Source organism: Mus caroli, chromosome 11, assembly GCF_900094665.2.
Source record: "Mus caroli chromosome 11, CAROLI_EIJ_v1.1, whole genome shotgun sequence".
In the NCBI taxonomy this organism is placed as follows: domain Eukaryota; kingdom Metazoa; phylum Chordata; class Mammalia; order Rodentia; family Muridae; genus Mus; species Mus caroli.
Genome location: NC_034580.1, coordinates 48,842,186 through 48,867,528, shown reverse-complemented (window position 1 = coordinate 48,867,528; position 25,343 = coordinate 48,842,186). Strand labels below are relative to the sequence as shown.

At 45.2% G+C, this 25,343-nt stretch overlaps 2 pseudogenes; both read left to right on the top strand.

The window, feature by feature from the left end:
* The window catches only part of LOC110304485, a 62,448-nt pseudogene extending 46,622 nt beyond the window's left edge, over window positions 1–15,826 (top strand).
* Window positions 15,827–22,337: 6,511 nt separating this feature from the next.
* Window positions 22,338–25,343, top strand: part of LOC110304484 — a 5,827-nt pseudogene continuing 2,821 nt past the window's right edge.

Genomic DNA, 25,343 nt, shown 5'->3' with positions numbered 1-25,343 from the left:
GAGAGAGAGAGAGAGAGAGAGAGAGAGAGAAAGAAAGAAAGAAAGAAAGAAAGAAAGAAAGAAAGAAAGAAAGAAAGAAAGAAAGAAAGAAAGGTTCTCTGCAGCCACTAGTAGCACATGCCTTTGATCCCACCCAACAGTAGGGAGGTGGGTGTATCTCCAAGTTTGAGGCCAGCCTGATCTATAGAGTGAGTTCCAAGACTTTTAGGGCTACACAGAGAAACCTTGTCTCAAGAAACCAGAGAGAGACAAAGACAAGACAGAGAGAGAGAGACAGAGGGAAAGTGCTTCCCATCAAGCTATAGCCTGACCCATGGTATTTTAGATGCCTAAGAGAAAGGACGGTGGCCCGAGGGCCTTATAGCCCTCCTAGGGCTGGCTGTCCAAAACATTCTCAGGAGCAAGGAGCTTTGGACAGGACGTCCTGGGGAGAGACAACAGGGATCTGAAGTCCTTGCTCTGGTCTCTGAAGGCAGATGGTTGGGGCCTACAAAGGGAGCAGCGTGACAGGGGAGCCAGAGCAGTCCTCCCCTGTCACAGGAGCAGTGAGGAGTGTGTCAGGCAGTCGGTCCTCAGATGAGTTTTACATTCTGTTTGTTTGTATTGTGTGTGTGCTCACAGGCGCATGCACAGACGTGTGTAACTATGAACACAGGAGTATGGGCATGTACATGCCAGAGGGAACCACTGTGCATATTTCACAATTGTTCCCCAAACTATTTTTTTAATGTTTTGGGGAGGGGGGTACACATGTGTAAAGAGCAGAGAACTTGTGGGATTTTATTTTCTCCTCCCACCACGCTGGGCCCTGGGAGTCAACTCAGCTGATCAGGACTGGCACTGAGCCAGCCAGCTGGCCATTCACCTTATTCTTTGGCATAAGCTTACATTAAACTTGGAGCTCTCAGGCTAACTTACCCCAGAGGCCTCCTGTCTCCGTCCCACCAGCACTTGGATCTCAAGTGTGTTCCACAGTGCCCAGCTCTTTTAGGTGGGTCCTGGGCATTTGAACTCACTCCCTCATCCTTCTACAGCAAGCACTTTACCCAGCCGCCCAGCGGCAGCCCCAGCACCCTCAAGTACCACAGCTCTGGCACCGCCTTCCACAACCCTCCTCCCCACGTGGCCATGGCCTCGAGTGCAGGGTAGAGAAGAAGAGGACCAGGTCAAGGGTGGGCAGGAGCTTAGGTGTGTCAAGCCAACAGTTAACAGAGAAGACTGCAGTCACAGGGCTCGCTGTCTGCTTGGGTCCACCCTTCTCATTCTAGCGGGCTCGGAGGGAAACTGCTAACATTAGGTTCTGGGATAGCACTTGTGTTACGATCTTAGGTCTGAAGGCCTAAGAGTGTCGCTGAAAACTGATCTGTCCCAGACCAGATGGAATCCCAGGCTGCTCCAAGTTCCAGGAAGACTTGGATGAAGGACAAGACAGAGTGACTTCTGGTTTTCCTGCAGCGCAGCAGCGCCCTCTGGTGTTTTAGGAACAGAATAGCTACTTTCCAGGCTTTGGGGGTTGGGGCATGGGAGGAGTCCTCAAAGTTAGATTTGAACCCAACAGATTTTCATTTGAGAAGTTCTATCTGTCCTTGCACTTTTATCCTCCCTGCTCTGGGAATCTGGATGCTTGGGATGGTAAATGTTCATCTTAAGAATTACCCTTTTCATTGATTCTAGAACCTGAATTGTTCCCAAAGCAGAACAGAAATGAGCCTTCTTCCGGCTGCTCCAGCTCTGCCAGCTCTGGGAAACTCCAGAGGCAGCTAGTTTCTGAATAGCGTGTCTCAAGGTTCAAGGACGGGGGTGTGTCTCACGGGCCAGTGACTGCTCACACACAGGAGAGTTGTGGACAAGCCTCCCACAGCCTGACTCCACTCAGTGTCTTAAAAGAGCCACTTCTTGTCTCCTGGACAAGACAGTCTCTGTGTCTGACACTGGCCTCTTCCTCAGAAAACAACATTGTCAGAAGGCAGCTTTAATAGTTACTTCCCATTACTGGGATAAAACGCTATGACCAACTTATAAAAGAAAGAGTTTAATTGGGCTTACACGTGGGGGGGTCCCTTCAAGCGTTATGGCCAACAGGGAAAGGAACCTCAAAGAGGCGAAAAGAAAACTCAGTTCAGCTAGGCTCAGTTAGGGTGAACCAAACTATCAGGAATCAAGAGTCTGACGCCAGGTGGTGCACGCATATTTAAAGCAAGTACGGTTTGGAAAAGTTTCCAGGCAACAATCATCCTGATTTCAAGCATTCGATAACCCTTAATGTGCGACTGCATAGACTTTCCTTTGCAGAGTACATGGGACTGTGAAGATGGGTTCTAGACCTCAAGGGTCCAGGATCTGGTGTGGTCTCTGACTGAGATAGCATAGAGATCAGCAGGCTATAAAGTACATGTGACATCTCCCCCGAGGATGGATAGTACGGATTGGGAGCTAACGGTCTAGGGAGAGAATCTAAGATAAAATAAGCAGTCTGGGTACTTGAGTGACGTCTGGCTCTACAGATAGCAAAGGTCACTGGGTCGTTAACAATATCACCTCCCAGGCTTCTGGATGGAAAACGGGTATTTATTTCCTACTCGGAGGAGACACCCTTGAGTGATGAACGTTCCTGGTTTCTCCAGCGTTTGTCTGTGAGCATCAGGACCTCATGCTCTCTACCCTTACAGTTCCCTAGGGTCAGAGTCTGTGGTGGTTGAGCAAAGGCATGCTGGCAGGAACAGCTCTGAGCTCTCATCTTGACCCATAAGCAGGAGTAATAATGCAAGTCCTTTGGAGCATCAGCCCCAGTCCCCCGTTACACACACCTCTAACCCTCTAAACCTTCTCAAATGGTTCCACCAACTGGAGACAACATATTCAAATGTATGAACCTGTAAGGAACCACTCTCATTCAAACCACCACAGCCGGCATGATTGCCCTATGACATAAAACAGCCTTTATCCAAGCCCGTGAGTTTAAAAATCTGAAACCCCATCCTCCCTGAAGTTCCCGAATCTTGGTTTCTATCAACATTGTCCCCCCTGCCCTTCCTTACTCCCAGGACACACCCTGAAATTGCTACTCGGGGCACAAGGCAAAGGCCTTCTTTTGTGGTACTTGAATGCTTAGTCACCAGGGAGTCGAACTCTTTGATGGCATTAGAATGGCTGGGTGTGGCCATGTTGGAGAAAAAGTGTCACTGGGGTTGAACATTGAGGTTTTAAGAGTGCAGTTCACTAGCTCTCAGCCTTAGGATCAGGATGTAGCTCTCAGCTGCTGCTACACCGCCATTCTTACCAGCATGCTCCCCACCATGATGATGCACCAAGCAAACCCTCAATTAAATGCTTTCTTTTATAAGAGTTACCTTGTTTGTGCTGTCTCTTCCCAGCAATGGAACAGTGACTAGGACACATTTTTCTTAGGGTAGGGTTCGAACTCCAACTTCCAGGTAATACTGTAACAAATGGATGTTGGGCTCAGGTATAGCTCATTGGTAAAATCCTTGCCAGGCATACACGGGTTCAATCCCCAGCTCTGGAAAGAGACCCCATCTCAAAAAAGCAAATGTTGAAGAGAGCAGGAATGCTAATACTGCCCATTGTTTTGAATAGGAACTGAAATCCTGAGCAAGTCGGTTCGCATCATCTTCTCCACATTAGGAGTCTGTACATTTTTTTCAATCGGCTATATGGTCTTGCCGCTGTTTGCATACTTCGTCAGAGACTGGAGGATGCTGCTGCTGGCCCTGACACTGCCTGACCTGTTCTGTGTTCCCCTGTGGTGGTGAGTACAACCGCCATTCCCAGCCAGCCCTCTGCCTTGTGGCAGGCAGGCACTCCAGAGATGAGCCCACTGTTCACCTAGCTGTGTCTGCCTGCTCTCTGCTGCAGCTTGCCCTGCTGCCTCCAAACTTCCTGCACTCTGCATCTCAGTGACTGGGCACGTGCACTGTAGGAAGCCTGTCTCAGACTTCTTCTGTTGCTTCCCATTCCAGTCTCCTGCCCATGTTATTTCCACATTGTCTGTGGAGCTGGTACTGCTGGGTTGGGTCTTTAACTCTGTGCTCAGTTTTGAGCACTCTCCTTTCTTTAGAAATCCTCTTTCTTTATTCAACCACAGTACAGATCATCCTAGCTACCCACAAGTTCCAGATCTGTGGATTCAAAGAACCAGAAATAAAGTGCCCTAAGCGTGCTCAGGCTGGTTTTCTTGTTATTCCCTAAACACTACATACACTACAGCCACTCTTACACCATTTCTTTTTTTTTTTTTCTTTTTCTTTCTTTTTTTTCCGAGACAGGGTTTCTCTGTATAGCCCTGGCTGTCCTGGAACTCACTTTGTAGAGCAGGCTGGCCTCGAACTCAGAAATCCACCTGCCTCTGCCTCCCGAGTGCTGGGATTAAAGGCGTGCGCCACCACGCCCGGCTTCTTACACCATTTCTGCATTGCATTAGGTATTGAGAAACTGGTGGTAGGTAGATCAGAGAAAGAATGCTTGCTTGGCAGACCAAGGCCCATGTCCAGCAAACTATCTCAAAGGAAGTGTTATACATTATGCTGGATTTGTAAGCAACCCAGAGATATACATGGGGACGTACTTAGATTATATACAAACTTTATGTGGGGTTTATTGATGATGTTTGTTTTGCAATGCTGGGGATGGAACCTAAGAATTGGTTCATGCTAGCCAGCGTTCCACCACGGAGCTCCGCTCAGTTTTAGATGAGGTCTTGCGGTGTAGACTGGGCTGGAGCTTGCTCTTGAGCTCCTGGCTCCAAGCAGTCCTCCCATCTCAGTGGTCCTCCCATCTCAGTGGTCCTCCCGTCTCAGTGGTTCTCCCGTCTCAGCTCTCCTTTTGAGAATTTCCCATTTTTACTTCCTCATGTTTAAACAAGACAAACAGAGATTCCTGGCCCTGCTGTTTACCCCCACCCCTTCCTCTTTTCTTCGACCACAGTGCAGACGACCATCCCAGTTACCCTGAAGCTCCACATCCCCAAATTCATCTTGGTTTGATTTTGTTGTGTCAAAATCCAGTCTTCTAGAAATGACTGAACTATTTTACTGAGCTGCTCGATGGCCACCTACTTACGTGACTAAGGTAATAAAGGTTTCTTTGGACACCTTGTGGAATTCACAGTTTAGATAGCTTGCTTACCTTGTGACACCTGCCTGAGAAGTTGACGAGAAGGACTGTCATGCAGCCACAGGAGTTGACAAGTGTCCCCTTGGCCTTATCTAAGGGATGGCTCGATGGCCTTCTCCAAGTTCACTTGCTCTTACCTTCCAGGTTGTTGTGGGTTTGCCAGCAGCAACGTTTAGACTGAGGAGTATGTATGAGTTCAGGAGGAATTAGACTGAGGAGTATGTATGAGTTCAGGAGGAATTAGTATTTGATATAGGTAACCTTTTCTGGTTTGGTTTGTGTAAAGGCATTTTTTAAAGTGGATAGTTTTGTTGTTGTTATATTTTTTTATCTCCAGCTAGCTCCTAAATGAATAAGACAGAGGCTATAAGATTTATTTAATTACCTTTACAACTCAATAGCTGGGCAGCCATTGATCTATTCTAGTCCTCTAAGCTAGTTCATAGTCAAAATCTCCAAGATACTTGCATTTTAGTATTGGTCTGGCTCTCTAGGTTTCAGGTGTGTTCTCCCATGATGTCTCCAGCACCTCTTCCCCATGATGAATCCTCTCTTCTCTGTCTCTCTGTGTCTCTGTATCTCTCTGTCTCTCTGCCTCTCTCTCTCTTCTTCTTCTTCTTCTTCTTCTTCTTCTTCTTCTTCTTCTTCTCTCTCTCTCTCTCTCTCTCTCTCTCTCTCTCTCTCTCTCTCTCTCTCTCTCTCCTTCTCCTGGTTGTTGGAAGCCCAGCCCTATTCTCTCTTCTGCCTAGCCATTGGCTGGTCAGCTTTTATTGACAAGTCAGAGAATAAATGGAGAGCAATGTTTACACAAATTTGGAACAGGAGATACTTGGAATAATCATTTCAATACTATGTCTGGATTTCAACAAGATATGGGTGCATAGAAATCAGCATTTGAATAATACAAGGATAATCTTTACACAGTACAAACCAACATTATGCCTACAGGTTTCTTTTGTTTCTGATTTCACGGGAGTTTGAAAAAATACTTAATTTTATTTATATATATGGGTATTTGTCTGCATGGGGTGTGCCCATGCACCATGCATACATGCAGTGCCTGGGACAGCCATGATAGGACCTTGGGTTCCCTGGAACTAGACATAGACAGTTGTTAGCTACCATGTGAGTGCTAGGAACTGAACCAAGGTCTTTTGGAAGAACCGCTAGCACTATTAATCTTCTGGCCCTCAAAAGACAGCTTTGTGTTTGTTTGCTTGTTTGGTTTGTTTTGCTTGCTTTTTGTTTTTGTTTTTCAAGACAGGGTTTCTCCATGTAGCCCTGGCTGTCCTGGAACTCACTCTGTAGACCAGGCTGGCCTCAAACTCACAGAGATCCACCTGCCTCTGCCTCCCCAGTGCTTACATTATAGATGTGCACCACCACCTATTGGCGAATGACAACTTTTAAAGAGCTAGCTATTATGATGATTTATCTAGGAGTTCCTGGAACCCAGGCTGAGGATCAGTAAGGAACAGGGGCCATGCTCACACAACTCTGTTGCCAAGAGAAATTCCATACTGGTTACTTTTCTTATTGCTGTAACAAAATGCCTGACAAAAATCAACTCAAGGAAGGAAAAGTCTGCCCTGGCTCACAGTTTAGGGATACAGTCCATCACTGCAGGAAGCCATGGTAGCAAGAACTTGAGGCTGCTGGTCATGGCGTCTATAGTCAGGAAGCAGAGAGCAATGAGTGCTGGTGTTCAGCCCGCTTTCTCTGTGTATGCAGTCCAGCCACATTAGAGTGTGTCTTCCTGCCTCAGTTAACTCGGTTTAGAAACTGGTTACAAGCTTGCCCAGAGATTGACTCCCAGGTAATTCTAAGGTGCCTTCAAGTGGCTGATAATATTGGCCAACACAAGCACCTGGGCATACCAGAGCAGAGCAGTGCTCTTGCAGAGAGAGGAGCCTCTGCCGTTGTCATGGTCATCACACACCCTTGACCCTTTCTACAGCCTTCTTGCTAAGCTCATGGGTTTATCTGAGAAGAAGTTTGTGACCAGGAATTCTCTTAAGGCACAGGTTATTTTTGTGCCTCTGCAGGGGAATGATCTTTGTAATCTTCTTCCAGGCGCTATGTGTCACCTTGGCCTAAGGTTTCCATACTTCTGAAAACTGTTCTCCTCTTTATACCTTATGATTCTATCGGAGGCAGAAAGAGATACAAGGGCAGCAATCACAGAGTCCATACACAGGTTAAGAGGTATCTGCCTGAGGATCCCAGCAGCTACCTCTGACTCTCAGTTCCCAGAATTCAGCAAGGAAGGCCTATTGCAAAGGGCTGACTCATTCTTACTTAAGAGAGTTCTTCTGCCACCCATGGACAGGCCCAAGTGCTATTGGCAGTGGGCACATTGTACCGAGGGCAAGGCTGCCCCAGGCAAAGGGCAGCCAGAGGCCAGCACTAATGACCTGATGGCTTGAGAATAGTCATTCTGTCTTCCTATAATATAAAACAATGGCGCTCTTTCCTGAACAGCTTGTCCTTGACCATAAGACTTGCAAAAGCACCAGCTAATGGACTAGGCTGGGAAACATCTTGGGCACCTGTGTACTTCCTGCCTGCTAAGAATGAGGCTAGCATTACATCTGCGGAAACTCTACAGAGACTATGGTGTGCAGCCTCACCAGGCTCCACCAAATAATCATCTCATCTTGAGATGTTGCAACAAATACCAAGGCAAGTTGAAAACACAGGTCCATGGCCCTAAGGAGGGCAGGCTGAGAAGGGGAGAGGAGCAGGTGGTTTGGGATTTTTTTTTTTTATGCCCCAAGTTCCCATTGAAAGGCTAGGTGATGGTAGGTGTTCCTAAGGAGGGAGGAGGCCATACAGGAACTGGGGGAAAAAAATCTCTACAATGTCAGGCTGATAAAATGGTTGAAAGCCAAGGCCAGTGATGACTTAGACCCTGCAGAAGGGAAAGAAAGAACTGCATGGACCAGCAGTTCAAGGTTATCTTTTACTACATAGCAGGATTGAGGCTACCCTGGGCTACAGGAGACCCTGAAGAAAGGGGTGGGGGAAGAAGAAAAGGAAAGTAGAAAGAGAGGAGGAAGAGGGGAAGGCAAGAAGGAGAGGGAGAAGGGAGAAAACAGGGAGGGAGGAAGGAAGGAAGGAAGGAAGGAAGGAAGGAAGGAAGGAAGGAAGGAAGGAAGGAAGGGAGGGAGGGAGGGAGGGAGGGGGGAGGGAGGAAGGGAGGGAAAAAGAAAAAGAAGACATTTATAAGCATAACCTGGCAAAGAAAGCAAGACTGAGCCAGGATAGCAGCTAAGAGCATCAGAGAAATACAAGTTAGGTGCTGGGGAATAAGTTGGAGAATAAACTGTTGGGAGCACAAAGGTCCCTGTGCCCACTGATCACCAGGGAAACCAGGGATAATAATCACACATAGTTGTCTCCTCAAAGGAGCAGAATCTTGTTTTCCATCCAGAAGGCTGGGAGTAGATGCTGTTAAGGACCCAGCGATCTGTAGAGCCAGGCCCCACCCAAATACCCCAGAATGTTTATCTCAGACTCTCTTTCCCTGGACCTTTACTTAGCTTTGTTTTTCAGTCAGTAGAATCCCTCAGGGGAGATGTCACATGTACTTTATAGCCTGCTGACCTCTATGCTATCTCAGTCAGAGACCACACCAGATCCTAGGCCTTTAAGCTCTAAAACCCATCTTCATGGTCACATGTACCTTGAGTTGAGTTTCAGTGGAATTATGGCTCCTGTGCTCTGGAGATTGTCCTAGAGCAGGAAGCCTTTGTCCAAACTGTACCGTGTTTAAATGTGCTTACAATAAATGGCCTGGAGTCAGACTCTCTAGAAGCTTGAACCAGCATTGACTAAGACAGGCTTAACTGAATGTCCCTTCTTGCCTCTTGTGGTTTGTTTCCTTACCAACTGTGATGCTTGCAGGGACACACACGTCACACACGTCACACGTGCAATAATCTGCTTGCCATGCAAATATAAGAACCTAAATTCAGATCTCCAGCACCCACATATAGCCATACACAGTAGTGCATGTCTATAATCCCTGAACACCCACAGTAAGATGGAAGGCAATGACAGGAGAATCATCAGAGACTCACAGGGCACACAGCCCAGTATGTACAATGTCGAATAAAAGACTGTCTCAAAGAAGGTGGGAAGTGACGACCAGAAGACGAGGTTGTCCTTGGATCTCCATACAGGCACCACAGTACACATGCATTCACAGCCATCCACAGATTTAAAACAAAATACAAAACAACAAAAAGAATCCATTATAACTCATTTTTAAAAGATGTGTTTTAGCATTCAAAGAAAGACAAGTGTACACAGTACCCTAGAATGGTTGGGGTGGTCACTGACCAGAGAAGCAGTTAGAAGCCCTCGCCTTCCCCTCTGACTGCTTGACAACCTTAGAGACACAGGCATCCTAACCAGCCTTGGTCCCTAATAAACAGGTGACAGCTGGGGTACCAGTGTCCTCCCAGAATAATATGCACCTTCCTCCAGCTCATATAATCTGGTAGCCCCAGTTCTTTTAGGGACCCCACTGACTTCTTTTTTTTAAAGGTTTATTTATTTATATGAATATGCTGTAGCTGTCATCAAACACATCAAAAGAGGGCATTAGATCCCATTATAGAGCCATCATGTGGTTGCTGAGAATTGAACTCAGGACCTCTGGAAGAACAGTCGGTGCTCTTAACCTCTGATCATCTCTCTAGCCCCACACTGGCTTTCTTGAGTGTTTGAACGGTAGCCCTGTTACACACCCACACTTGAGGTCATTCCTTGCAGTTGGGGCCTGGCCTCAACTTACAGACTTTCTTGCAGTTTGTTGAGAAATTTGAACTAGGAGGCTAGGGTGGTAGCTCCATCTTGTCAATGCACTTGTATATTTGCCAGCACAAGGGTGAGTGTGACCTCCAGGGCTCATGTAAATGGCCTGTGAGTGGTACTGCACACTTACAATTCTAGCTCAGGGGAGGCAGCGACAGGCAATCCCCTAGGTGTCCCTCTCCACAGCCTCCTTGGTGAGATTCAGACTAGTGAGAGACCCTGTTGTTCAAAAACAGTAGATGGTACCCAAGGAGGAATGACACCCAAAGACCATCCTCTGGCCTCCACATGCATGCACACACATGGACACACCACCTGTGGACATACATGCAGTGTGCACACATACACAAAAGCATTTTGAAACCACAACTCCCTCCCTGTGGTCTTCTCAAAGGCCAACCCATCCTTGCATGTTGTATAGGTGCAATGAAAAGTCTTACCGTGCCCTAGGAATAGGGTTTATGTGCTGAGTAACAATAAAATATTGTTTATGGTCAGGATATTTGCAACATTAAGATGACCTAGGAGAGCCATGGTCGCTAATATCAAATCCTTTGGTTAAGGAAGGTTATGAACTGACTTCCATCTTTGGGACCCACGTGAGGAATGGAAAGGACCAACTCTGGCATCTCTTCCTCCCAGCACACACATGCCCCAGCATGCACTTGCCCAGATAAATAAATAAGCAAACAAACAAACAAATAAATGTAAGGGTGCCGCAGTAAAACTAAACAATAACAAAAAACTGCAAAGCCAAAAATAACACAAAGGAAATATATTTTCTTTTCCTAGTGTGTCTAAATACAGGGGGATATATTATTGATACATTGTAATATGCAAATAATGTTACTTCTTTTGTCTCTCTTTAACTTTTTAAAAATAAAATTTATTTGTTTGTTTGTTTGTTTGTTTATTAATACGAGTACACTAGCTGTCTTCAGACACACCAGAAGAGGACATCAGATCCCACTACAGATGGTTGTGAGTCACTATGTGGTTGCTGGGAATTGAACTCAGGACCTCTGGAAGAACAGTCAGTGTGCTTAACCACTGAACCCTCTCTCCAGCCCCTTTCTTTAACCTTTTAACCCTTGCAGTTTTAAACCCAGGCTCTTATACTAGCCAACTACTCTGCTTTAGAGTCATATCCCAAGCCCTTTGTTTATTTTTCATGGAGAGACAAGGCCTTGCTAAGTGACCTAGCCTAACTTTGAACTCATTATGTAGCCTAGGGCTATCCTTGAATCTGTAATTCTCCTGCCTCAGCCAGTGAAGTATTAATAGCTGGGATTATTAGCATGCACCAGGAGCTTGGGAATGGCTCACTGATTAAAGTACATGAAGACCAGAATTGAGATCCCAGAGCCCACAGAAATGCTGGCAGGAATTATGGTTCATCTCTAATTCTAGCCTTGTATGACTACATACATGCAAAAGTGTGCAAACAGCATATACATGTGAACACCATATAAACATATGCTCACGCGTGCACACACACAAATGGAAATTTTTTTTTGTAAACAGCATGCACCACTGAGCTGCTAGAACTGTGTTTCTTAATAACAAAAACCAGGAAAGAAAGGACTGTCCCCTCTCTTTAAAGATTAAGCTTAACTATATTAACAACTAACAACTTACCATCAAACTGTTGTAATAAATAAAAGGCATGTGGACAGAGGTCACGAGTAGATTAATAATCCAAAATAAGAGTAGCTCAAAGTGCAATGTCCTCCATCTTTAACCAAGTCTAGCAATTAGGACATTTGAGGACAGTCTTGTCCCAAAGTACTTTATGTGGGAACCACCACATTGCAGCAAACGGACAGTAAAATAATTGTGTTGATTCTTGAAGCACCCTGTCTGACATGAGCCTCTTTTCCAGATAATAACTTTGTGTCCATTGACCTGGTGATGCTGGGGAAATTTGGGGTCACCTCTGCCTTCTCCATGCTGTATGTCTTCACTGCGGAGCTCTACCCAACCCTGGTCAGGAACATGGCTGTGGGCATCACCTCCATGGCCTCTCAGGTGGGCAACATCATTGCTCCGTAGCCTGTTTACCTGGGTGAGATGTGTCTTTTTTTTTAAGGTTTATTTATTTATAGGAGTACACCATTGCTGTCTTCAGACACACCAGAAGAGGGCATCAGATCCCATTACAAATGGTTGTGAGACACCATGTGGTTGCTGGGAATTGAGCTCAGGACCTCTGGAAGAGCAGTCGGTACTCTTAACCGCTGAACCATCTCTCCAGCCCCCGTGTCTCATTCTGTTGTTAAATTAGTTTTTAATTTTTTGTGTTTTTTCATATGTGTATGTGCATTTGTGTTTGTGAATGCAGGTGAATGTATGCATGTGCATAAAAGTAAAATCAGAGGACAGTCTCGGGTGTCAGTCCTTCCCTTCCTTCCACCTTATTTAAGATAGAACCCTCTGTGTGGGTCTCAAGTGAACTGTGTGGAATGAGGACTTTCCCTTGGGATATGCAACACACATATCTACTCACCTCAGAAAAGAAAGCCACAACAGACAAAAGTAACCAAAGTGCAATTTGGTAAACCATGACTTTATTGTGGCTGCAAACAGAATATGTATGAAGAGTTACTTAAGGAGTGTCTTAGTCAGGGTTTCTATTCCTGCACAAACATCATGACCAAGGAGCAAATTGGGGAGGAAAGGGTTTATTCAGCTTACATTTCCAAATTGCTGTTCATTACCAAAAGAAGTCAGGACTGGAACTCAAGCATGTCAGGAAGCAGGAGCTGATGCAGAAGCCATGGAGGGATGTTTCTCACTGGCTTGCTTGAGTTCCAGTCCTGACTTCCTTTGGTGATCAACAGCAATGTGGAAAGTGTAAGCTGAATAAACCCTTTCCTCCCCAACTTGCTTCTTGCTCATGATGTTTGTGCAGGAATAGAAACCCTGACTAAGACATGGAGGAAGGATGATTCAAAAACAGCTGCATCACTGAAAAGCCCTACTCCCACCGCTGGAGACAGATTGTGAAAGCTCCAGCCTGCAGGTAGGGCAACAGATCCCAGAATCTCTACAAGGCAGCTCAATTAGATTGTCTCCTTGGCAGCACTTATTGGTCAGTTTCAGGGACTTCCTGAGACTTTTGGGTTGTTGACTTCCTTAGACTTAACCAGTCATCCTCTAGAATAGCAGAGTCTTCCTGGAACATCGCCACACAAGAAGCTTGATCTTGAGCTTCCAGGGATTCAGATGAACTTTGTGTGGCATAAACATATTTCTGGACAATCAAAATTATGCATTAAGTATAACTTTCTAAAACATAACATTGTCTCAGAATATCCTTTCACATGGGTGCATTTACTCTATGCTTTATTTTAATACGTACCGCCTTTTAATATATACATGTAGATAATTTACTAAACCTGGTTCCTATGGGCTGACAGGTCAATTGCAGGCTTTTGAATTCCAAATACTCCAAAATTAGAAACTTTTAGTGTCAATACTTACATTCTGGAAAAGCCTACACAAACATTCCCCAAACAAACAAACAAATAACAACAACAACAAAAACCCTCTAAAATCTGAAGTACTTTTAGAACCAAACTTTTTTTTAAGACTTATTTATTTTATGTATATGAGTACACGGTTGCTGTCTTCAGACACACCCAAAGAGAGCATCAGATCCCATTACAGATGAGTCACTATGTGGTTGCTGGGAATTGAACTCAGGACTTCTGAAAGAACAGTTGGTTCAAGCTTGGCCTGGTGGGCAGGGGCAGCACTGGGACGACAATGTTCATGAAGTGCCACTTGATGGAAAAGTACAAGAAGTATGCAGCCATCCTGGGTGTGGCTGTGCACACACTAATCTCCCATCTTAGCAGAGGACCTATCAAGGTGAACATGGGGGACACGGCCAGCCAGAAGGAGTTTAGGGTCCTGTGTAATGGTTACCACTGTCAAGCCCAGTGTTCTTTTCTGCTGACCCAACTCCAGGCTGTCTAGAAGCCTCTTCCTATTTTACTGTAACCTCCTTAGCACAATGCTGGAAGCTCCCAATGGTGTTTATTATATCTCATATAAGACAAAAATGATAATGGTTTAATCAGGAAATTCCAGGGGTCTTAAGATTTCTGAGTCAGGAATCATTAATAAAAATTAAATACATTTCAGTGTATACCACAGTGGTAGATATTAATAGTATTTTACTGTACAAAACAAAAAACAACAACAAAAAACACACACACAGAGTAGCTTGGGAGATCCCTCGTACCGTGTAAAAAAGCCAAGAGTGGTTGTGTTTGTTACCTAGTTTGAGAGAGAGGCAGAGTTGGGAGGAACCCTGTGGCTTGCTGGTAAGCCAGTCTAACCCATCAAGCCAGCTCCAGGGTCGGGGAGAGACCGTCCAATAAAGCAGTGAGGTGAAGGTGCTGGAGAAGCAGCTCAGCAGATCTGAGCCCTGGCTGCCCTTCCAGAGGTCCGACGTGATGGTGCACAGCCTTCCCTACCTCCAGCCCAAAGAGATCTGATGCCCTCATCTAGCCTCTCCAGGCACTGCATGCACGTGGTGCATGCATATACATATGGGCAAAAATTCACAGATGCAAAATAAAAATAAACCTTAAAGAAAAACAAAGGTTGAGATGATGGAGAAAAACACCTGGTGCTGACCTCTAGTCTCCATGTGAACATTCACATACATGCATGTGTACAGGGGCCTACACACACACACACACATACATACACACACACGTATTTGTTACAGTACTGCTCTCCAGAAGCCACTCTCCTGAAAGTGCATGTCCCCATGTCTCACGTCACAGGAGTGACTCTGTGCTGTCACCTGAGCCTCTGTGTTCTGTGACACACAAACACTACGTGACACATGGCTGACACGTAATCTCACAGCTGATACGTATTACGTTATCCATCATGGCTTCAATCTTTGTGCTGCTGGCTGCTGGCCCTGAGGTTCTACTGCTGGTGACCTCACAGTCGTCACCTGGTTTGAAAGATGAGGCTGCCTGTGATGTGTAGGAAGGTATGCAATCATGGGAACAGTTTGGCACACTAAAATGCGCCAAAAGATCACGTAGCCTGGCCTATCTGCTCTTCGGAGGGAGTTAGTCACAGTTGCAATGGCTTTTATGCATCACCGTCTACTAAAAAGGCCTTTGGGTAGATGGCTCAGTAGGTAAAGCCCACACTGTGCAAGCTTAAGGACCTGGGTTCAGATCCCCAAACTCTCTATAACCAATCTAGGCATAAAAACACACATCAATAAGCCCTGCCCTAGAGGGCAGGGATGCAGAGAGCCCAGGCACTTGATAGCCAATTAGTCTAGCCAAAAAGGGTGAGCTTCAGGGTTAGTGAGAAACCCTGTCTCAAAAAGTAAGGTAGAAAGCGGAGGAGGAAGCTACCCAGTGACCACCTCTGGTGTCTACATACACAGACAAATGTGCCTGCACACATGTGTGCACATATACGTTCACCACATGCACACATATATGTGCACATACAATTTGTAAAAGGTCCTTGTTTACTACGCATTTTCTTTTTGAGCATATACTTCCTATTCTGTTTCTAGGTTTGGCTCCAGATACATCTTGTTGATTGATAATCAGCAAAACTGCACAAACTGATTAAACAGGTAGGGATGGCTTGTATTCTCCTCAGCCAAGAAGAGCACCAAGAAAGAAGGTTAGGAAGGCTGAAGACTGATTGCATACCTTCCTACACATCACAGGCAGCCTCATCTTTCAAACCAGGTGACGACTGTGAGGTCACCGGCAGCAGAACCTCAGGGCCAGCAGCCAGCAGCACAAAGATTGAAGCCATGATGGATAACATAATACGTATCAGCTGTGAGATTACGTGTCAGCCATGCGTCACGTAGTGTTTGTGTGTCACAGAACACAGAGGCTCAGGTGACAGCACAGAGTCACTCCTGTGACGTGAGACATGGGGACATGCACTTTCAGGAGAGCGGCTTCTGGAGAACAGTACTGTAACAAACTGCTGTGTCATGAGCCTGACTCTGAGCCTGACTGACTCTGAGCCTTACTGTGCTGTCGGTCAACGTTGCCTCTTGAAAACTGTGGCCTTCCAATGTACATTTTCTTCATGTGACAAAAGACTTTTTGATATAACATCTCAATGAACGGATTATTTCAAGCTGCTCATGTTGAACCTTTCTGGATAATTTGGGATGGTTTTCTCTCTATGCTCCATTTTTAACAGTTTTTATGTAAAGCATCAACACTGTGATCATGGGTGTGTGTGTATGTGTATGTGTGTGTCTGTGTGTGTGTCTGTGTGTGTGTCTGTGTGTGTGTCTGTGTGTGTGTCTGTGTCTATGTTCTGTGTGGTCAGGAACATGTGCACACACATGATCATGTTCAGGAAGGAAGTTGTCTATCTTGGGTTTTTGTTTGTTTGACATGTGTGTGTGTGTGTGTGTGTGTGTGTGTGTGTGTATTACCTAAGGAAAGTAGGGTGTCTCCTTCCACTACATGGGTCCTAAGGCTCTAACTCAGCTATTCTGACTTGGCAGCAGGCTCCTTCATCCATTGAGCCATCTGCCTGATCACCATCTTGTTTTATAAGATAGCATCTCTCACTGGGGCCAGGAGCTTAAGAAGAATTAGTTGGGTTTGATGTCCAGCAAGCCCTAGGGATCTTCTCTTCTCCTCTTCTCCTGGGTTTACAAGTACACACCACCACGCCTGGCTTCTTACATGGATTCTGGGGACCAAACTCACATCTTCATGCTATGGAACAAACACTTTACCAACTGAGCTATCTCTGCAGATCCTGATCCAAATAGGCAAGCATCCATAGAATTGAGCAATGAGATGCCTTGGTAGGTAAAAACAAGATGCTTGTCACGGAAGCTTGATGACCTGAGTTTGACCCCCGAACCCATGTAAAGGTGGAAGGAGGGAAATTACTCCACAATTCTGTCCTCTGATTTCCACATGAGCGTGATGGCACATGCACTCCCAAACACCTTTCTCTCTCTTTCTCTCTTTCTCTCAATAAGTAAAAAATAAATAAATAAAAATTCAAATTTAAAGTTAAGAAAGTAGAATATCGGATGCTTATCACACTTGGCCATCGGGATGCAGGTGTGCAGTCTTAGCCTCTGGTGTTTGTGTCTTGCTCATTACAACCTGCCTAGCTCGCCATTCCTTCTACATGCAGCCACCAGTCACGATGCTGCCCGTCCTGCAGAGCTGATTGTATGGCCACCCAGATGCCGTCCTTGGCCTGTCTTCCTTCTGGCAAAGGCTGCTTCCATCTGTGTCCTCTCGTGCCCCTTGTCATCCTCACTCAATCGCCCCCTCAAAAGAGTTCTGGGCTCTGGGAGACCAGGGACCTCTCTTGCTTCACTCTTCATCCTCCTCAGGGAGGCTTAGCACAGCTAAGCTAAGCATGTAATAGGCATATGTTATGGTATAGATCTTAAATGGCCCTAGACATGGTCCCTAGCTGATGGCGCCACTGAGAGCTGATGGGACCTTGAGGTGGAGCTTCCCTGGAGTAAGTAACTCACTGAGGATGACATATGTCCTCTAACGGAAAATGTTTACTCCTCTATTCTTCTTAGCTTCTCAGCTACACGTCCGTGAACAATATTGTTCCACTAGATGCTCTCTGCTCTGATGTTCAACCAGGGACCCAAAGTGCTGGAACCAAAGAGCCACAAGCCAAAGCCCTTGAAACTCTGAGCTAAAACAAACCTTTCCTCCTTTTAAACTGTTTCTTACAGGTCTTTCATAGCAATGACAGAAAACTATCTAAAACTGCATTTAATAAATATCTTAACTTAAATACTATGACATCAGCCTGATGAAAGTTTTATTTTTGGTACATTGGCATTTGAAGTATATATATATAGTATATGTAAGGGTGTTCACATGGGGTTGTGCACGTATACATACATGTAAGTGCTTAGACACATTTGTAGGAGTACTTGTGGAGTATGAGGTGAACCTCAGTTGTCCTTAGTTACTTTCTGCCTTATGCCTTGAGATGGGGTCTCAAGGATCCTCCTGCCTCGCCTCTCCATTGCTGGGATTACAAACGCATGCAGCTATATCTGAATTCGATGTGGATGCTGGTGATCCAACCTGAGGTCCTCATGATCATACTCTATTGGCTGAGCCAGCTCTCCAGGCCCTGCGCACCTGATTTTTCTTTATCTGGAAATGCAGGTGGCAGGAGGAGGGGAGGCTTCTGCAATCGTCTTTTAACTAACTCAATCCAGTGCACAGCAAAGCATACCTAGATCTCTCTGAGGAACAAAATAAGCTAAACACAGATGAGGTTCTACAGACTGAGAAAAACCAGTGTACAAGGTAGGTCTGGAGGAAACCTGGGTGCTGGGAAAGTCTCCAGCCACACTGATTGAGCAAAGGTCGCCAGGCCAGAAAGCATGTCTACTGCAGCCTTCTGGACAAGAGATTTTACATTCCTTCCCTTGAAGGTTTTTCTCAGCAAATCTATAGTTAATGAACCTACCTTTATGGAAGATGTCACCTGTACTCTCCAAAGAGTTTTGAGATAACAGATAGAGGTGTCTGACCTCTAGCATGCACCATGGTGTGTGTATGCCTTCACTCATAAATACAAACACACATACACAGATGCACACCCATGCACACTACACACACCAACAAAACATTTTACTTTTTATAAACTGAGTACTAATTAAGGGAATAATTTGATACCATTTTCCCATCTAACACATAAGCACAGATTATGCAGCATCTCAATTATAGAATACCAATGAGATGGTTATTAAATACCCTCTTATGCTATAGCTTCAACTACATAGAAAATTTGAGGCCAGCCTGGGCTACATGAGACCCTATTTCAAAAAAAATAGCCAGTAGGCAAATTAATTATTAATAAATGGTGGGTGAATGAAGAAAGTGTTAAAAGATTTTGAGGGGGAAAAGCTGGAAGAAAATATTAATTGTCTGGTATTGGTACATGTTTGGATGGTAGAATTACAGAGAATTCCTGTTTCTTTTCTATGGTTTTCCCACACTTTACAAATGCTCCCACAAATATATTACATTGTTAACCATAATAAGGCTTTAAAATAAATACCTTTATTGTCTACCACAGTACCAGGTCTTGGTCATTGTTTTTCTTAGTTTCATTGTGCTTGGATGAACCTAGCCTCTGACAAATGCTTCCTAGCCAGTGAGCTACACTTCCAAGTCGGCCTTAGGAAACAAATGCACAGAACTTGAAGAATGCAAAGCTCTGGCCCTGGGGCGGCTCAGGATGCTTGCTCAGCCTTGTGTCTCCTCCCCACCACTATCTCGGAGTTTTAGGAGGCTGAGCCCAGGTCAAAGTCATCCTATGAGTGTTTCACACTTCCCATTACAGCACTCACCTCTCCTCTAGTTTAGACCCAACCAAGCTGGTTCTGCTGGGGTGAAATACCTTATCGCAGAGCTGATATTTAACAGACTGCTAAGCAGATTGTAAAAAGTAAAAAACAAACAAACAAAAAACCAAAGATATGAACTATTACCCAGTGCCTATGTCTGGTTGGCACGGGAAAAGTCTAAAACCTGATCTTGTGAAACTTGAGCCTAGATTACTCCATCCCTAGGCTCTGAAAGTTTCCTAGGCAACTATCAGGGCACCAGGCAGTGGTGGCACATGCTTTTCATCCCAGCACCTAGGAGGCAGAGGCAAGTGGATCTCTGTGACTTTGAGACCAGTCTGGTCTACAGAGCAAAGTTCCAGGACATCCGTCTACACAGAGAGGTCTATCTGGAAACAAAAAAAAAAAAAAAAAAAAAAAAAAAAAAAAAAAAAATGAAACAAACAAACAAACAAAAAAAAACCCTCACAGTGATCTACACCCCACTTGTCCACCAGCCAGCCATGCAGCTCTGGCCTTCCCAGTTCCATCCTCCGTCCTCCTCTTTCAGGTCCACCTCCTCGCTGCTCTCCACACCTCCTCATGGTTGGGTTTGGGGGTAGGAGTTCACGAGGGACACTGAGATGGATTACAGGGGAGTAGTGACTTTATTAGAAGAGTTACTGATGCTGTGGGCAGACAGTGCGGCGGGGGCTCAGAGGAGAGCTCAGGCCCCAGCATCAAAGACAGCATGGCAGGGTCTCTGATTCACAGATGGAAGGGGTTGGGGATCAGGATGTAAGGCCATCAGTACTCACTCTGATGTAAACTCTTTTCCAATGTAAGAGAGCCTGATACCAAGAAGTCTGACTGGGACTCACAGTTTCTTAGGTGACTGTAGTATTATGTTGGATGTAGAGACCTTGAAGTTGGCTCAAAACTACCCCAAGACCAAGTTCTTAGCACAAAGGAGATTTATTTGTCCAAGAGGGCAAGGATAAGGGACAAAGACAAAAGACAGAGGACAAAGGAACGAGGGAAAGGAATACGGACAGGGAAGGGATATTTTCCCTGGAGGACAAAAGACTGCCTCTGGATAAAGAGGAGGCAGATGTGGCCCACAGGCAAATGGCGGTTTCTAAAGACAACATAGCAGGGGAAAACCAATGTTAGAATGAGGTGTTTAATTTTTTTATTTATTTATTTATTTATTTATTTATTTATTTATTTATTTATTGGTTTTCTTTTTTAGACAGGGTTTCTCTGTGTAGACCTGGCTGTCCTAGGACGCACTCTGTAGACCAGGCTGGCCTCAAACTCAGAAATCTGTCTGCCTCTGCCTCCCAAGTGCTGGGATTAAAAGTATGTGCCGCCACTGCCCTTCAAGGTGTTTAGTTTTAATTGGGCATGTTAATTAGGTGAGCGTGGTGGCGCATACCTTTAATCCCAGCACTCGGGAGGCAGAGGCAGGTGGATTTCTGAGTTCGAGGCCAGCCTGATCTACAAAGTGAGTTCCAGGACAGCCAGGGTTACACAGAGAAACCCTGTCTCGGAAAACCAAAAAAATAAAATAAAATAAAATAAAATAAAATAAAATAAAATAGGTGAACCAAGGAGGGGTTTTGATTGCTGGACTTCAGGTGACTACATTGGTAGTCACCTTCAGGGGTAGGAAATGGACAAATAGGGGAATAGACCTTGGTGGGTAGCTTTAGGAACGTGATCTAATGGGGTTTTTAGGCAAAGAGAACAGGAGAGAAAGGCCAAACCTGCCAGAGCCACGTTCACCATGCTTGGGCTGACTAGAGTCCCTTCCCTGTGGCTTCGGCAGATAGTGTGGTTGAGTAGAAGCTACATTCTAACATGACATTCTTACATTCCCCTCGCCTTTCCAAGCCTGGCTCCCCCTTGATGCCCTCTTTCCTCTGAACCCTCCCAGGAAACTGCTTGTTTTCCACCTGCTGTGAGCTTCCGAGCTGGCAAGGCCTCTTGCACTGTCACCAACCATCTCTGGTTTGACTGTAAGAGCCTCTTCCAGACAACAGCCAGCCCAGTGATGGTTCACATTCTGTGAACTCCCAAGAACCCCAGACTGTGCTCCTTGGGGAGATGAACAATTCCTCACCATGGCCTCGAACTTCTATGAACCTGGGCCACACTCAGGCTCCATCAGCCCCGCTGGCTTCACCTCACTGTGGACTTTGTTTTCCTTCCATGCAAGTTTATTCTGTCCCCAAACCTCAGTTGGCTTCTAAAATAAGTCCAATATAATTCAGCCGACTTGAAATTCACTTCCAACCCAGGCTGCTGAATTAAGGTGTGGATGAGAAGGTAGGTAGCTGACAGGGCCTGGGGAAACCACCAACTGGGAGAGAGAGAGAGAAAGAGAGAGAGAGAGAGAGAAGCTCAGGCATGACTGGAACTGTCAGCCTGTGCAGATGCCACGTTACAAAGTTGTGGGACTTTCTCTACTGACCTAGGGTAGGAGTGACGTACAAATGACCGGACTTGGGACTTTGAAGTTCAGATAAGCAGAATGATAATAAATTGGAGGAACCAAGATTTATTGACACAAAGGACTGTGGGATATAGGTTGAAGAGGAAAGGGAGTGGTACATGATTTCTGTTGGGTCAAGAATGCTATGTTTATGAGTGCATGCACGAGTGTGTGTGTGTGTGTGTGTGTGTGTGTGTGTGTGTGTGTGCAGGTAAATGTGTGTGCCCTGTCTGTGGAGGTCCGAGATCAACACTGAATGCCTTCTCAGTTGTTTGTCACTATTTATTTATTTATTTATTTATTTATTTATTTATTTATTTATTGGTTTTTCAAGACAGAGATTCTCTGAGTAACAGCCCTCGCTGTCACGGAACTTTGTAGACCACACTGGCCTCAAACTCACAGAGATCTGCCTGCCTCTTCCTCCCAAGTGCTGGGATTAAAGGTGTGCACCACCCTGCCCAGCCCACCTTATTTTTTTTTCATATCATATTTGATGGGTATTTGTAGGCGTCGGGCAGAGACATGACCCGTGGAGATGAGAATGCAAACCTGGCGCAGACTGACTTCATCAACCTGGATGAATACGATGGGAAGTCCAATATCAGACAGATTATTTCTAACAAATTTAAGCCCAGTATAATTTAGAGGATGGTTCCTGGTATAATATGGAATAATATAGGAAGCATAGGTACATTGAAACTCACCCCAAAGTACATGTCATTTCTTCCAAGAAGCTGGGTTCTAAAGATGGGCAACCTGTATAGCTTAGGGGTCTAAGGGACGCAGAGGTCTTTTGGACTATTAGCCACCTCTGATCCTGGTTGTTGGATCTTGGAAAAGCCTCTGGCTATAAGGGTTATTTAAATTACTAGCCACCTCCAATCCTGGCTGGCCCAGCAGGTAACACAGATCACCAGACTGTTAATCACCTCCAATTCTCACCTTTCTGGATGGAGGAAAAGATTTGTTATATCTGTCCGACTGGAAAGACAATCTTGCCTGCTTAACATTCCTGGTTTCTCTGGAGCTCTGTAGGCATAAGAACTTTTGTATAATGCTTGCAACTTATAGTTTTTATTTATTCATTGGGAAATTTATACATGTGTACATTTTATTTTCCAAATTAACCCCTCGGATCTCCTCCAAGTTTGGATTCCTCACCATTCCCCACCCCAATACTTCATGTCCTCTTTCATCTTTTTTTTATTAGGTATTTTCCTCATTTACATTTCCAATGCTATCCCAAAAGTCCCCCATACTCTCCCCCCCAAGTCCCCTACCCACCCACTCCCACTTTTTGGCCCTGGCATTCCCCTATATTGGGGCATATAAAGTTTACAAGTTCAATGGGCCTCTCTTTCTAGGGATGGCCGACTAGGCCATCTTTTGATACAGCTAGAGTCAAGAGCTCTGGGGTACTGGTTAGTTCATAATGTTGTTCCACCTATAGGGTTGCAGATCCCTTTAGCTCCTTGGGTGCTTTCTCTAGCTCCTCCATTGGGGGCCCTGTGGTCCATCCAATAGCTGACTGTGAGCATCCACTTCTGTGTTTGCTAGGCCCCGACATAGTCTCACAAGAGACAGCTATATCAGGGTCCTTTCAGCAAAATCATGTTAGTGTATGCAGTGGTGTCAGCGTTTGGAAGCTGATTATGGGATGGATCCCCGGATATGGCAGTCTCTAGATGGTCCATATTTATATTTTATTTTATAATCCACTGAGTTCAATCAGTACTGCCCACATAAGCATGGGTGTGAGGCCAGCCACTGGAACAGAGTCAACTTACAAGGGACCACACCCCTAAAAAGATGACTATCTCCACCCGCAGCTAGCAGCCCTCAGTAGCTACTCAGCTAGGTCCACTTGAAGTTGACTGACTTGAACTAGACTAACTGGCCGGTAAGCCCTAGACATCCTCCTATCTCTACCTTTCTGTCACTGAAATTACAGACAGGCGTGACATATCTGCATCCAGCTTTTGAAAAAGTTTGAATGCTAAGGACAGATCTCACATCCTCATGCCTGCACAGTACTAACTTTACCAAGCCTGCCACCTCCCCAGCCCCTCATTGGCCTTCTTTGTCTTTGTTGGAGTTATGTACTTGATGCCTAGTATTCAGCAGTGTCTGACAGTCCCATCAAGAGACATGTGATGTCCCTCCCTGAAGACTTTTTTTTAAGTGACCTGAAGGCTGCAATTCATCCTCTGCTTCATAGTGGGTTCCAGACTAGCATGAGCTACAAACGACCCAGCCAAAGAAGAAGAAGGAGAGGGGAGGGGGGGTGGAGGGGGAGAGAATGTTCCTTTTCCCTGTGTTTTGTTTTACGCAGGCTTTCAGGGTGGTGTCTGTCCACACAGGCAAGAGTGGGTATTCCTTACTCAACAAACTGACTCAAGTGCTTTCTAGTTTCTACTTACTTCTAGAACAAACCCTCTCAGAAACACCAAAACACAATGTTCTGTCCACTATCTGGACATCTGTACCAGTGAAGTCAACATATAAAATCGATTTCATACAGAGCAGAGTTCTAATTTGGACCCGCAGTGTACGTGTACTACCATATACTAACCACAGCAACAGAATGGAATGGATACTCCGCTTCTCTTCTGCTTCTCTGCGAAGTGCTCACCTTCGGTCCCACTCCTCAGGAGGCAGAGACAGGCAGACCTCTGTGAGTCTGAGAGCTATCCATTGTATAAAGAGCTCCAGGCCAACCAGGGCTACATAGAGAAAGCCTGAAGCAAACAAACGAATATCTGCAGAATCAGGACCTGAGAGGATGGATCAGAGATGAGCCCCTCTCCCAGAAGACACAAGTTCAGTTCCTAGCACCCACATCAAGTGGCTCACAACTGCCTGTCGCTCCAGCTCTAGGAAATCTGGTACCTCTGCCTTCCTAGGACACTTGAACCCATGAGCACATAGCTACACACAGACACAAATATACACTTCATTAAAAAATAAAATCTCTTTTAAAAACCACCAGAAAATAACCCTAGAGAGATAAGTGTGAGGAATTGGAACTTTTGAAGTTGCTCATGAGAGTGTCAATACGTACACATACCTACGTATGTACACACAATTGGTGGATGGAGCAAACTCCAACATATACCAGACAAGCTTCACATATATACATACATACATATGTATAGTTGATGGGTGAAAGGAATAGTGTTCTAACCTCCCATTCACATAAACCTTACACATATACATACATACACATAGTTGATAAATGGAAGGAACAATGTTCCAACCCCAAAACTTTATTCTTTCTTCCATACCTTATATATCCCAGCAAAATCTTTTAAGCAGTATGAAATTACAATGTGATTGCATTCTAGTTTTCTTCTAGTGAGTGACTATGAAAAAAAAAACAGATGTTGCTCAATACCTTTACAAGAAATAACATTACGTAGTACAGGTAAAGAAAATAAATTATTCCCAAGAACCCACATGTATTCTTGGGAGCAGAAGCAGGCAGATTTCTGAGTTCAAGGCCAACCTGGTCTACAGAGTGAGTTCCAG